Source organism: Oreochromis niloticus, unplaced genomic scaffold (assembly GCF_001858045.2).
Source record: "Oreochromis niloticus isolate F11D_XX unplaced genomic scaffold, O_niloticus_UMD_NMBU tig00008384_pilon, whole genome shotgun sequence".
Taxonomy (NCBI): Eukaryota; Metazoa; Chordata; class Actinopteri; order Cichliformes; family Cichlidae; genus Oreochromis; species Oreochromis niloticus.
Window position 1 is genome coordinate 708 of NW_020329159.1, and position 15,729 is coordinate 16,436.

Here is a 15,729-nt window from a genome sequence, read left to right on the forward strand (position 1 = left end):
GGTTCTGGCTAACAGATTGAACCAGTTGTTTAACAGGTTTGATTCAGTAGCCCTTCCCTCCCCCATCCACCAGAGCTCGTCACACCTCTCTGCAACCCCCACAGCACCGGGGACATGAAATGCACCTCACCTGTCCCCCTTTTCCTTCAACCACTCTACTGGGTCTAAGTCGTCTCCACCTGCTACGGCGGCTGAGATCCTTTGGGGTGAACAGGACAGTCCTAAGGACATTTTATGACACTGTGGTGGCGTCTGCTGTTTTCTATGCTGTGGTCTGCTGGAGTGGTGGAATGGCAGAGAGGGACGGGGGAAACTCAACAAGCTGGTCAGGAGGGCCAGCTCTGTCCTGGACTGTCCGCTGAAGTCCATCGAGCAGGTTGGGGAGGAGAGGATGTTGTCTAAGCTAACATCCATCATGGACAACACCTCCCACCCCCTGCATGAGACTGTACGAGCACTGAGCAGCTCCTTCAGCAGTGGACTTTTACGCCCACAGTGTAGGAAGGAGCGCTACGCAGGTCATTCTTACCAGCAGCTGTCAGACTCTATAATGCAGCTTAACATTCCTTTGGTCATCTTACTCACCAGCTTGTTAGTTTACTCTACATTTTCTACATATCTCCGTACAATTTTCTCAATTTTTCTATACATATTCTGTACATTGTTACCTGTATATACGAACTTTGGTTGCTTACGTTCATAGGACCACCCTGTGTCTTCCTTTTATATTTTATTTTCCCTTGCTGTAAGAGCTCTGTAACACCAAATTTTCTAATCAGTGGGATTATAAAGGTTTATTCTATTCTATGTTTTATATTTGTTTGTATTTTATTTGTATTTTCCTTCTGCTATCTGTACCTGAGCTGAGGAAAAAATTTCCCCGCCGTGGGATCAATAAAGTCTTATCTCATCTAACAGAATGAACCTTTTGGGATTTAGTTACCTGGATGATTGAGCATGCATCAAGACATAACTGGACCCAGTTTGCACTTTTGTTTGTAGGGAGTTACGCACCACGGTGTAAGAAATCTTCACCTTTTGTTCCAGTTTCATACATAACACCCTCATCCTTATACAAAATATTATACTCGCTTCAAAAATAGTAAATCTAGCAACATCTGTGTCTGAAACACAACATTTCTAATATGATTAGATCAAATTTGCACTTTCCTGAAAAGAGAGTGACACGTCCAGTTGTATAAAAACCTTTTTCTACAGACATTAGCACACACTCCACCAGCTTTTCATCCCTTTGAACCCAAAAAGTCATTGCCAGGACCCCAAACTTCTAAATGTAATGCTTCCTTTGATGAGAACAATGTTTTTCACTTTATGAAATGCAGTTGCCAAAACCTGAGCTATGCTATTTTCATCTGGAATGGCTTATTTTTGAAAGGTTTTTCTACTCGTATATTATCCATCTGACCTGATAAACTTGGACACAGAATCACAGTCTAGATTACAATATACAGGAGTGATTGTTAGTAAAAGGGGTTTCTGCATACCTGTGTAGATATTTCCTCAAACATCAGAAGTAATTTACAATGAATGATTCTGTGGGTTAAGTCAACCGTGCTGGTAAACAGAAACTGTTACTGAAAGCAAACACACAGACACCTCAGTACGTTTTACTTGCAAGGGGAGCGTCGGAGAGCAAGCTGCCACTCGCCTGTCCAAGCAACTCCAACTCCTCTGCGTCCGCCTCACTCTTTATTGACAACAGAGGTTACACACAATTCACTTAACCACGTGACGGTTAAGACATGCATATGTGTGTGTGTGTGTGTGTGTGCGTGTGTCTTCCTGACACCATACAAGGCATGATATCAATCAAATTATTTTTGAAAAGGAAAAATAATAATTTTAATGTGAGGCAAAACATGTATGGTGCTCGGTAAAGATGACACGCCGACTCACTTCTTCTTTTTTTGTTTTGTTTTTTTGTTTGAGAAAGTTTGTTTTCATATTAAACCAATGTCAGTGACGTCAAATGTGTAAATTCAAGGCTGGTCCTTAAAAGCTCCAACAAGGCAAAACTGCAAAGCCACACAAGTCCCAGCGTCAGCAGCAGCTATGAAAGAAAGTGGAGAAAGGATGAATGAGTCTGTGCTTATCGGCTATCGGCTCTCTGCTCTCCCCCAAGTTGGCGTTGTTGTTGGTAGCCATGACAACGGAGATAGTCCCAGCTTTATAAATAAAGGCCCAACACCCCAAAAAGAAAAAAAAGAAAGAAAAAAACTCGGGATTCCCTGCGCAGACCAGGAATCCCGCTAGCAGGCCGAAGCTACAGAGATGATTTTGACCGAGTGAGACTCGAACCATCGACGGTCTGTGCTTCAACCTGCCAGGGGCCAGCGACAAGTGCTCTGCGCCACCTGCCGGGCCGTGGAGTTCGTGCAAATTTGATATATTTGACTTCTCTGAAGACAAATTATTTTTGAAAAGGAAAAATAATAATTTTAATGTGAGGCAAAACATGTATGGTGCTCGGTAAAGATGACACGCCGACTCACTTCTTCTTTTTTTGTTTTTGTTTTGATTTTTTTTTTTGTTTGAGAAAGTTTGTTTTCAACTTAGACCATTGTCAGTGACGTCATTCTACGCGACTACCACAGGTAAGGAAATGCCTGAATCTGTAGATCTTTTTCTTTTCTTTTGTTGTCTAAACACAAAAATCCCGAAACAGTCAGCTCACAAAGTTGCAGGTTGGTGGGAATTTGGCAGAACAGCCAATGACTTAAAGCATTTAGGTGCATATATCTTGCCACAAGACATGTGTGCTAAGCTAGCTAAATTAGTTTCTGTTAGCGAATCAAGTTCAAGCTCCTCACATATCATCATCCAGGGTACAGTCATATGCTGATGAGGAGATCCCATGCAGGCAACATTAAGGCAGTGTAACAAGTTAAATATGCACTGATTTTAAGCTATTTCCTAATATCTAACCATTATGATAAATGTTTGCCTGCAACTGACACAGCCAACACAAATGTCATTGAAAAAAACAAAAGCCTGTGATAACATGTTTTTGTTTTTCTAGAATAGAAGAAGCACATTTTAAAAAGCCAGTAGGAATAAATCTTTGTTGTTACTGCATGATTAGAATGAAGTAACAACAAGTCTGGCTGGAATAAGAAGTGGTAATCTGTGTACTGTGCTGGTGATCTGCATAATTCACCTTAGATGGTCATCTGTTTGGATGGCTGAAGTGGGCTAACGACACAGCTAATTTCATCAGGCTGCTAATGAAACATCTAAAATGATAGATGGTTAACTACACAACGGAAGCAAGAGCATTACAATCACTTGATTTAATGAAAGATTTTCCCCCAAACTTTTGATCCAAATGAGCAAAGTACTGCAACCATCTGAACCTTCTAGGTGTTACATGTTACAGTGTTGCACTCTGGCCAGCTTTAAAAATGGAAAAGTCTTTGTGTGGTTTACTGGGTTCTGTAAATGAGGCTCCTTTCATTTGTGAGCGTGTTGTTCTTCTCTTCCTTTTGTCCACCCTTACAAGGTGAAGGTGCTGCCCACCCATGATGCCAGCAAGGTGCGTGCAAGTGGATCCGGCCTTAAAACCACTGGAGTGCCCAGCTCTCTGCCAGTGAAGTTCAACATTGATGGCAAGATGCAGGTGAGGGACTGCTGGCAGTGCAGATCACTGTGAGCGCATGAACGTGGACCACACAATAATGTAACCAAAGTGTTGATATTTAGGTAACAGTTTTTGTTTTCTCCTGAAGGACCCAGACGGGAAGCCCAAGAAGCAAATATCTGTGACAACCATGATGGGACCTACCTGGTGTCTTATGTGCCAGACATGACTGACAGGTACACCACACTCATTAAGTACGGAGGAGACGAGATCCCTTATTCACCCTACTGAATCAGGGCTCTGCCCACCCGAGATGCCTCACTGTATTTGATCCTGTCTCCCTCAATACTATTTAATATCTAAATGCTTGATTCATCATATTATAACAAATGTGCTGTTGTAGCTACTGACAGTGAGTTTGATTATATTTTTTCCATCTACCAAAGAGAAATAATATCTCTTAGTGGCAGGTGGATCACACACTGATTTAACACTTTGCATATGACTGCGTAGGATGAGCATTTTATAACAGCATGTGTTGTTTTTGTTTATGTAAGGAAATACATCAGTTTCCCTTGTATTTTAAATTTGAGTGAAGATCCTAAATTGGCCCCACTCTTGACTTTGAGAAAGGCTGATCTGTGCTGTCCCCACATGAGCACAGTCAGATATAATACAGGCTTTCAGGAGCAGGAAGGCTAAAGGCTGTTTAATGTCTGATGTAACTGTGTCAGACATTTGCGTTCTCACGTGCATGGATAATATCTTGAAAACTTCAGAGCTGCAGTGCATGTGTAAAAGTGGCTAAAAAGCAGTGCATTAACATGTGTTTTGTCTCTTTGCGTAGCTGCTCAGTCCATCCAGACTCCTCTCCATATGCAACAGTGATGCCGGCTCTCTCCAAGTGATTCCTTCATCATCAACATCTGCATCCACGATCCACCAGCTCAACAGCAACATCTGTCAGCTGTGCATCCAACTGGAGGCCTTCGCCTGCTGTGCTGAGGCGCTGGGCCGCGATTTCCGTCCCTTGTTGACGACCTGGCTGTATACTGTGCCGGAGAAAGCTGGTGAGGAGACGCTGCTGGTCAGCCAGGCGGCGCTGAGCTCCATATGGAACATCAATAAGGTCTGTGGATACGCTTCCCTCAAGGAACTGATCAATGAGAACTCTGACTACCTGCTTAATGACATATCACTCAACCTTCAGAGGCTCAGCCAGCATCCACAGGTAGTTATGAGGTGTTTTTTGTTTTTAACCCAAAATGGACACAGAAATAACTGCTGGAGGGTTTACCCGATTTCCTCCTTGATCTGCTTAAGCCTGTGCTGCCCTGAGCTTGTACTGTATTTCATTATAATCCTGCCTTGTTGGCCAGGCTCCACGGGTGTTGACAGTTCTGTTGACTCACTCTGACTGCAGCCTGCTGGTCGGGGACATCGTTCAGGATCAATAAATTGTTTCTTGCATTTTTGATTTAATGATTGTGTTTAGGATTATTTCAGAAACATGTTTAGAGGATCTTTGTAAGCCTGTATTTGCTTTAAAGAAGGGAAGCACTTCTTCATTCTACAGAAAAGGTGACACATTACAGATGAGTTCATAAAAAGTGTCACTGTCACTCTTTCAAGGCTCGGTCACTTTTTCTTATTTACTGGAACAGCATGGTAAAGTAGGCCTAGGCTGCCATCTTGTGGCAGTGTGTTGTTACTACAACATGTGAAATTGTGTTTCTATTGGAAATATAATTCAGCGCCACCGAGCCGCTCTCTCAGTTACAAACTGAACCTGTTTTTTTAGCCATATAAATCACTAAGCACAGTGAAGCTTTTGGTTTTGTCAAAGTGTTTCTTATTCAAAATGCATGTTGATTTTTATAAGGTTGAAGAGCAGTTAGCAGTGCATTGATGGACATCTTTAAACTATTAATTGAAGAATCTTTGGTCATGAACTAGAAACGTGAGCTCCAGGTGAGACTGCACATAAGAACAAGTGTCCTTAAACTGCATCAACTGATGACGTCTTACAATTTTATTCTACTGTGTGTTTTCATCATTGAACGTTTCTGTCCTTGTGTACACATACTAACACAAGCTACTGTAACTTAGAGAAGCTCACCAGTATATTATTAAGTACACAAACAGTTCCAGGTGCTGGACTGTTTGAAGGGCCCACTTTGGATCATGTGAAGGACGTTCAGTTTTTGTTGCAAACTGTTTGCAAGAAGTACACTATTATCACACCACAGTGAGCCAGTTGCATGAACAGCAGCCTAATCAGACTTCTGCAGAGTCTCAAAGGTTTTTTGGAGTCTGCTTCTTGTGTCCAACAGGAAGAATTCTGTTCATAAACAAAGGATTTTAAAATGTACCTTTGTTTTTCTTTTTACTTTTGTAAAGTAACCTAAATTATTATTGCCTCAAAGGGATTTATACTCTGAGCTATGTTTTTTTTTGTTTTTTAAATGTTGTTCTAAGCGACCAACAAATTGTTAATGCATGATTAAAGTGAATTGTTAATTTATGGTTTCTGGTTTTACTATAAACAGACTGGGGACGCTTGTGTTTTCTTTCTTCCTCAAATGATCAGATAAGACTTGATTAAAGAAATAATGCAAAGGCATTTTGCTGTGTTCACAGAGGGTCTTGAGGGTTTGTGTAAACAGAAAGATGTTGGCGATGGTGTGTATGGATTTGAGTATTAGCCCACCACACCTGGAACATATTCCATGCAGCTACACATGGGCATGCAAACAGTACAATAACTGGAATACTCCAACTTGTCATTGTGACTGATCATTCTATGCTCTGGTTAGTCCCATGGAGGCTAAGATTGGCACTGAGGCTGGCCAGCAGAAGGTGAGGGCCTGGGGTCCTGGACTGGAAGGAGGCGTTGTTGGTAAATCTGCTGACTTTGTGATGGAGGCTGTTGGAGACAATGTTGGTACAAGGGGGGTCCTGAAAGCATGTGCTGATCAGCTTCAGTTTCTTCTCTGAAGTTGCTCTATTTCTCTTCAGGTTTCTCTCAGACCAAGATTGAATGTGATGACAAGGGTGATGGATGGTGTGACATGTGCTGCGGGCCCACAGAACCAGGTGAGTATGCTGTCCGTGTGCTCTGCAACAATGAGGACATCCAACACTCTCAGTTAAGATTAGTTTTCATGATTGTTGCCTCAAGACCTGAGATCATGGTGGTGGGCTTGTGATGGACACACTTTTCATGGCTGAAAGCTCTCCTGTGGAGGCTAAGCCCTCTCGATCAACAACACACCTGCCGCTAACTACGTGTGTCTGCCTTAAATATCCTCACAAACTCAAAATGTGACCTCTAGCACCAAACGCTTGCTGCAGTTCTTGGTGTCAGAGGTGAGACACAAGGTATCGGGTTTTAGGTGCAATTACTTTTTCATATAGGACCAAGTATGTTTGGATCGCTTTTTCCCTTGAAACTGCCGTTTAATATTACACATTCTTGTCTAATATTATAAATGTATTGATCTGAAACGTGTAAGTGTGACAAATATGGAATAAGATACGAAATCAGAAAGGAGGCAAATATTTTATCACAGCGCTATAGTCTGTAAATGATCTTCTTTGGCTGTAGTAGATCTTTGACTTGTTCCTTTTTTAATTGTTTGTTTAAAATAGTTTTCTCTAGGTTAAGGCGTACGGTCCAGGCCTTCAGAGCAGTGGTCTGGCTGTTGGAAAACCCACTGAATTCACAGTTGATGCCAAGCAAGGAGGAAAAGCTCCTCTGAAAATTATAGCCCAGGTATATCTGGCTTTGTATATGACCACAAATATGTTAAATATATTGCATGTACCGTATTTTCAGAGTATGAGTCGCACTTAAAATCCTTTAATTGTGCGCCTTATGTATGAATTGTGGTTGTGCTTACTGACCTTGAACCGATTTTATGTAATACACGGCGCTCAAAATCTGTCAAAAAATGTTTAGTACGACTTTGGTAAGCTACGAAGTCGCACCGCTTGATGGATTGTCGGAGCGTCACGGTTACGTAGTCAGGAGCCTCGCGGAGTGATACGCACTGCGCTTCAACATAATATTACTGTATCGTGTGTGGATAAGGACCCCAAAATGGCACCTGTTAAGAGACATGCTTACGAAGCGGATTTCAAACTCAAGGCTGTCAGTCACGCAGTAGAACATGAGAATAGAGCAGCTGTGAGAGATTTCAACATTAATGAATCAATGGTACGGAAGTAGAGGAAGCTAGAAGAAAGAGTTGAGTAAAGTTTGACTTATCTGACTGTTTGTTTCGCTTAATGCGTTTTATAATCCAGTGCGCCTCATGTATAAAACCAGACCTGTTCATCAACAGTGCGCCTTATGGTCCGAAAACTACGGTGTGTTAAATCTGATTGAACTAATCCCTTGTCTTCTGCACAGGATGGTGAAGTCAATTCTGTGGATGTCCAGGTTAAGGATAATGGCAACAGCACATACACCTGCACCTACACCCCACGTAAGCCTGTGAAGCAGACTGTGATGGTCTCCTGGGGAGACTGAGAGTCCATTCAGGGTGAGTATGCACTCACACACACTCTCACTTTCACTCTTGCATGCAGGGTTTGTCTTTTCTTCTCACTGAAAAGTCTCTTGAGTTTTGGTGTTTGTGCCCACAGATGAATATCGGAGCAGGCTGTCATCCAACAAGGTGAAGGTCTCTGACCCTGGAGTGGCAAAGACGGGCCTCAAAGCCTTCCAGCCGACATACTTCACTGTTGACTGCTCAGAGTCTGGTCAAGGTAAAGCTCCATAAAACTGTGTGTGAGAGTAAAGAGCGCAAACATGTTCTCATGTCAAAGAAATATTCCAAACAACAGTAACATGTTTAGAAACAGATATTACAGGGAAACTTATTCAACCCACCTGCTGTTTGAGGCTAAAAATGACTGTAGAGCATTACCTGCAAAGGTAACATGCTAACACAGCCTTTGTCCTCTGCCATCAGGACAAAGGCTGTTTGGGTTTAGGCTATTCCAATGACACCGTTCAGGGTCAAAGTGGATCCTTCTCAAGGCAGAGGGACCAGGACTCAGCCGCAGTGGTAAGAATACCTGTACTGCCTCACAAAGTCAGAGAGTGCTAACAAAAAACAGTCTGTTTATTTAGTTTATTGGTCTATAATACGGTCGGAATGTTTTCCGTCATACTACATGGAACAACTCTTCATAACACTTTTATGAAAATGTTTGACGAAATTGACAAGATCAAAATTGAAAATCACAATCGCAAGGATTTAAAAACAAGAATAAACATGAAAAAAGGGTTATAGTTTTTATGCTAATGTAAACAGGTCCTTTTGAGCTGTCACTTGAACTGTGTACCAGTCAAAGCAGTAGTAGCAGCAGTTTCCAAAGATGAGTCACAAAAAAAGGGTATATTCTGGACTATTTGTTATTTGAACCAGTAAGCCACTGTTCCTGCTCTTTAGTTTAGGAAAATATTTGTCATCCAGGTGGTGATGGTGGGGTTGTGTTGTTTTGTTTGTTTGTTCTTTTTTTTTGAGGGGCGGGGTTTAAAGCCAACAAGCCATCACCAGCTAACAAGCACTGGGTGCTGCCCCTCTGCAAATCCTGTTAATCTAAAGAAAGGAGGAGATGGGAAGTAAAATGGCTCATTGTAGTATTAGGATGACGTGAAGCTCTCCATTACAGGCGTAGCTTGGGCCTGAACAAACCCACTCGTTTCACTGTGAGCACTAAAGGAGCAGGAAAGGGAAACTTGGACTGCAACTTCAGCGGCCCAACCAAAGAAGAGGCTGTGAAAGACTTTGAAATCATCAACAACCACAACCTCATTCTTCTGGCTGTTATGCAGCATATTAAATGGGAGAATGTGGATGTTAAGAGATTTTTACTTTTACTTACTTTGATAACCTTTATTTTGCTTAAGTATAATTTCTTGTGAGAACATGATGTGGCTGTAACCTACAGATTAAGGAACAGAAGCATGCGTAAGGAAGTTACAAAGTCACACACGCTCAGGCAGAGACCGTTCCAACCTGAAGCTGATATGACAAAAGATACTAGTTCCTCTTGTCTTATGGATAACGGCCATTCATGCGATAACCATATCTAGAGATGTTTTTCTATTACATATGCTCCACCTAGAGATGCTGTGTAATCTATTCTCTGCTATAAAATAAAGAACGGACTGAGGCTCTGCGCGACTTGCTTGTGTCTTGCCACGCAGTAAGCTTCGCCCGTGTACACGAAATAAACTGAGTTTGTGTTTCTTGCTCTCCTTCCAGGTTTTCCTTTGACATCTGCAAACATGCTTTTTATGCTATACAGCCGGACGTTTTACACGCGGCCTGGAGCAGCACTTAGAGGTCCTACAGTTTTTTTGGCATTTCTTCATTTGGCTTCATTTTCAGATCCAGAAGGGCCCAAGCAGGGTGTGCTGGCACACAGTACTTTAAACCACATCATGGTCAGTGTGTCAGCGCAGCATCCCATCTGCTGAGACATTCCAGTAACAGTCCAGCTCACTGACCATAACACAGAATCCATGTTACTGTCATTCTTAGCCTGCTGCTGTTTCTAGCCAGAAGAACATGGAAACATTAGATCACTAAGAAGTGGTCTATCAAGATAGCAACAAAAATGATGTCAGATATTCAGACATACGGTTTCTTGTAAAATGTCTTCATTACATTTTCTGATTTTTTTTTATTTTTACAAAAAATACCTTTAACAATTTGCCTCGTTACATTTCTTGTCAGTCACATTTTATTAAGAGTTTAATTCTTTCTGCTTTACAGTGACTAAGAAACTGTATTATTATTATTATTATTATTACACACTGTTACACTGACGCACACACTGTTTAGGAGTGATACTTTACAGAACAGCAGGAAGACAGCATTTTAGATTTAAAGTAACATTTTAAATCCTATGTAGCAGGTTTGGATAAACTGGACAGAGGCAGGTGTAAACTTGTTACACAGCGCTGTAATCAACTTGTCTACTGTCACTGTCGACACAACGACTCAGTGTGAGTCCAGTGTTTTGAATCTTCTTCGGTTTTCTTTCTCTGGTGCCACATGATTAAGTACATCTCAAAACTCGGGTAAATAGAAAATAATAAAAAAGGACACTGCTTAAAACTGTCATTCAACAATTACATTTGACCCTGAATTAGATAAGAAAAAGGATACATGGATGGCTTTAATGTTAGAGGAGTTAAAACAGTTGTTTCAGACAGAAGATGAAGTGGGGAGCTGCACCAAAGGCCAGTAACAGATAAATAAGTATTATTTTCAACAGTAAAATGATTCTAGCAGAGTAATAACTATAGAGTACAGCTACAGAGTAATAATAACTGCAACTGCAAGGTCAGCACAGATATTACCTGACAGTCCCACTTTTTTCCTGTATTAACAATAACATAATCGACAGTATTACAGTTGTAAAAACTCAAAACTGGCTGGTCACTAGAAGCTTTGGCTTTAAAGTTGGACAGCAGAATGTGAAGCTACTGTAGCAGAGTCCAAGTAAAAAGTGGTGAAGCACAAAAAAAGAATCTCGATGTGACATCGATGGAACAATCCTTCCACTGTTCATCACACGATGTAGGCGTAGTAGCACACAGCTGATAACACAGCTAAAGGCGGCAGCACCAGAATCATCTTCCACATGCTTCCTGTGGACTTGTCTCCAGTGGGCTCCCCTGATCGTACAGACGTGTGACTGGTGGAGCTGTAGGTGACCTGCACAGCAGCCCTGAGTCAGAAAGGAGAAGAGGTGGGTTAGACCCGGCTATAAACTCACGAGCTCAGACATGTGACTGCTTCATACTAGTGATGTGCGATACCACTGATTTCCTTTCCGATCCGATACCAAGTAAAGTTCAGGGTGGTATCGACGATACTGATCCGATACCGATACTTTGTACAATAACGTATTTTATTTATTGTATTTTTTTATTGTAGTGTCATCATGATTACAGGACATCAGATTACTTGTTCTTATCACTTAATAATGCAGAATTCATCATATAGAAATAAAACTGAAGTTGTGCGCTATTTGAACATGTTGCCTGCCTGCAGCACTAAAGGACTCCATGAGAGACGTCTGTCTCGCCCTAGCAGCACCTGTCCCCGTCCTCCTCCTCTTCAGTTTGCCTCAACATAAGCTCGTCATATTCTGTGATCTGATTTACTCTGAGGTGTTTGACGAGGTTAGTGCTTTTGCCACAACACCTCACTGTCTTGCCACATGTATCGCAAACTGCGTCTCGGGTGTTTGTGGAGGTAAAATACGTCCGCACATGTCTCCATTTACGCTCAGCCGTTGTGAGTGTGCACGCCAGGGGCTGCGACACATTTACAGGGAGGGCAGAATTATTAGGCAAGTTGTATTTTTGAGGAATAATTTTATTATTGAACAACAACCATGTTCTCAATGAACCCAAAAAACTCATTAATATCAAAGCTGAATGTTTTTGGAAGTAGTTTTTAGTTTTAGCTATTTTAGGGGGATATCTGTGTGTGCACGTGACTATTACTGTGCATAATTATTAGGCAACTTAACAAAAAACAAATATATACCCATTTCAATTATTTATTTTCACCAGTGAAACCAATATAACATCTCCACATTCACAAATATACATTTCTGACATTCAAAAACAAAACAAAAACAAATCAGCGACCAATATAGCCACCTTTCTTTGCAAGGACACTCAAAAGCCTGCCATCCATGGATTCTGTCAGTGTTTTGATCTGTTCACCATCAACATTGCGTGCAGCAGCAACCACAGCCTCCCAGACACTGTTCAGAGAGGTGTACTGTTTTCCCTCCTTGTAAATCTCACATTTGATGATGGACCACAGGTTCTCAATGGGGTTCAGATCAGGTGAACAAGGAGGCCATGTCATTAGTTTTTCTTCTTTTATACCCTTTCTTGCCAGCCACGCTGTGGAGTACTTGGACGCGTGTGATGGAGCATTGTCCTGCATGAAAATCATGTTTTTCTTGAAGGATGCAGACTTCTTCCTGTACCACTGCTTGAAGAAGGTGTCTTCCAGAAACTGGCAGTAGGACTGGGAGTTGAGCTTGACTCCATCCTCAACCCGAAAAGGCCCCACAAGCTCATCTTTGACGATACCAGCCCAAACCAGTACTCCACCTCCACCTTGCTGGCGTCTGAGTCGGACTGGAGCTCTCTGCCCTTTACCAATCCAGCCACGGGCCCATCCATCTGGCCCATCAAGACTCACTCTCATTTCATCAGTCCATAAAACCTCAGAAAAATCAGTCTTGAGATATTTCTTGGCCCAGTCTTGACGTTTCAGCTTGTGTGTCTTGTTCAGTGGTGGTCGTCTTTCAGCCTTTCTTACCTTGGCCATGTCTCTGAGTATTGCACACCTTGTGCTTTTGGGCGCTCCAGTGATGTTGCAGCTCTGAAATATGGCCAAACTGGTGGCAAGTGGCATCTTGGCAGCTGCACGCTTGACTTTTCTCAGTTCATGGGCAGTTATTTTGCGCCTTGGTTTTTCCACACGCTTCTTGCCACCCTGTTGACTATTTTGAATGAAACGCTTGATTGTTTGATGATCACGCTTCAGAAGCTTTTGCAGTTTTAAGACTGCTGCATCCCTCTGCAAGATATCTCACTATTTTTGACTTTTCTGAGCCTGTCAAGTCCTTCTTTTGACCCATTTTGCCAAAGGAAAGGAAGTTGCCTAATAATTATGCACACCTGATATAGGGTGTTGATGTCATTAGACCACACCCCTTCTCATTACAGAGATGCACATCACCTAATATGCTTAATTGGTAGTAGGCTTTCGAGCCTATACAGCTTGGAGTAAGACAACATGCATGAAGAGGATGATGTGGACAAAATGCTCATTTGCCTAATAATTCTGCACTCCCTGTACAAAAGCAGCAAGCTGTCAAAATTCAATAAAACCTTCCCGTTGTGTACTCCTGGATGAATTGTAGTATTTACAAAACGCGTATATATCCAAAAGCTGATGAAACAATTTCCCAGCAGCAGCTCTGAGTGAATAAATGACTGTTTACAGACTTAACGTGTCTGTATTTGTCAGCTCATCAATAAAAATATGAATAACAAATTTAAAAATATTCCAGCTGATGACAGGAGCTGACGAGTAGCCTAATTTACACCCACAAGTTGAATCAGCGGACACTTGCACCAAAGATCACAAAACACTATCAGCTTCATTTATCCCAAAGTCCTACTTTGTGATTCTCTGAGACAGTTTGAAAAGCAGCCTCTAAGAAGGCATCCACAGTGATTTTTCTGTGCTGATAGAAGAAATGTTAGTTTAAAGAGTCTTCACATTACAACCCAAAGAAGAAAATAATAGAACTATTTCTGAATGAAATAAGCCTGTTGTTGGGCACCATCTTTCATTCTTTCACTACTAAGAGTTTAAAACTAAAGACGACTTGAATACTTTTGACTCACGTAATGAAAAGAGAGGTTTGTTTTACTTACCCTGAAGGCTCTGAGGACTGCTAATGGGTCATCGGCTGTGAGTCTCTGCAGGAGTGCTGGCCAGCAGCGATGAGCCATAGGCAGCAGTTCATTTTCCCTCTCACTCAGCACCTGAACGCACAACTCCAGCACGTCCAGTACCTAAAGACAAAGACGCACAACACACCTAACAATTATCTCTGTTTTGATCCTGATTAAATGTGAGCTGAAACTAATTACTGAGGTCTTCATTGAGAGCCCAAACTCCTGAGCAGGCACGACTTCAGCACAGACTTATTTCTGTTTCACTCCTGGACCAGACTGAATGTTTTTCCTTGATGAGCATTACACCAGTGAACAGTCATCCACACAGTTCTGACAGGATGAATTGTACCAACGCTGGCGGTCCTACCCTCACAAGAATGATTATTTTTGTTACTAGTCCAACAGTTGACTCTACATAAAACTACCTTGAGTCGGAGCCTGAGGCTGGGATCAGACAGCAGATGAATGCAGCGCTCCATAACATCCTTAGTGATGCTGAGGTGGGAGGGAAGCTCTGCTTTCACATCAGGACTACCAGCATCTTCAACATCCTCACACTCAGTGGGAGGGACCTCTGCAATGGAGCACATGTACAGTTAGACCGCCAGTTTAGCAGTGAGGTTCAGATTTCTATGACTCTTAATTACAATGATCCATCTCCTCTACACTCTGAATCTAATATAACCACCACTACAACCTATAGCTTATATTCCACTGGCCCTTAGACAGACCTATTACCTCTGTCTTCAGTGTTATAATCATCCTCTATTCCAATGCCCTCTGTCAGTTCTTTCTGTTTGCGGTAATTCAGCAGGAATTGGCGAATGCTGAGGTCTTCCTGGTCACTGGAGCTTTTCCTGGAGCTGGCAGACGTACTGGTCCTGCTACAAGTGGAAGGAAACCACCTCGCTAAAGGAAAAACAAGACAACAATATCAAAATAGGTTTGATTACAATAAAATAAGTCAGTTGATCAAAATCAGTGTGACACAGACGCTGATGTTTTTGAAAAGAGCCCATCAGTAACATTTAATTCATACATTTTTACTGTGAGGGCTTGTTAAACTGCAAACACGTATAGTGCCGCTGTATAAATATTATTATGAATATTAATTCTACAACAGAAAACGACTCAGCATTTAAACCATCACGACGTATTAAATGTTTCCAAAGATACTGATAATTTGATAACGAGTGAAGTTATATATCCTGAAACGTACTCCTTGATAGAAATTTTGAAAGGCACTGCAGAAAACATAAAGTTAAGCAACATAAAAATTGTGGCAGTGCATGCAATGAGTCACATTTTCTTCTTTGTCCTCTTTGACTCCCAGTATACGTGAGACTCAAGCTGACATCACTGTTGAAATCTTACCCAGTGCCTTCATGAGCGCGTGCAGCGCGGAGCAGAAAAGAGCAGCTGTGCGCTCGTAGCTGAGATCCAGATCCTGAACCATGTCCCCGACCAGCAGGCTGCAGTCAGAGTGAGTCAACAGAACTGTCAACACCGGTGGAGCCTGGCCAACAAGACAGGATTATAATGAAATACAGTACAAGCTCAGGGCAGCACAGGCTTAAGCAGATCAAGGAGGAAATCGGGTAAACCC

General features: G+C 41.9%; 2 long non-coding RNA genes across 2 annotated transcripts; both read left to right on the forward strand.

The window, feature by feature from the left end:
* The first annotated feature begins 2,573 nt into the window (after nucleotides 1-2,573).
* On the forward strand, nucleotides 2,574-4,505 carry LOC109198055 (uncharacterized). The gene is made up of 4 exons (XR_002059039.2): nucleotides 2,574-2,615; nucleotides 3,521-3,637; nucleotides 3,747-3,834; nucleotides 4,446-4,505. It is a non-coding gene; the product is annotated as an uncharacterized LOC109198055 (long non-coding RNA).
* Nucleotides 4,506-5,151: 646 nt separating this feature from the next.
* LOC109198054 (uncharacterized) lies at nucleotides 5,152-6,658 on the forward strand. Its single transcript, XR_002059038.1, has 3 exons — nucleotides 5,152-5,569; nucleotides 6,415-6,497; nucleotides 6,617-6,658. It is a non-coding gene; the product is annotated as an uncharacterized LOC109198054 (long non-coding RNA).
* Nucleotides 6,659-15,729: the final 9,071 nt, after the last annotated feature.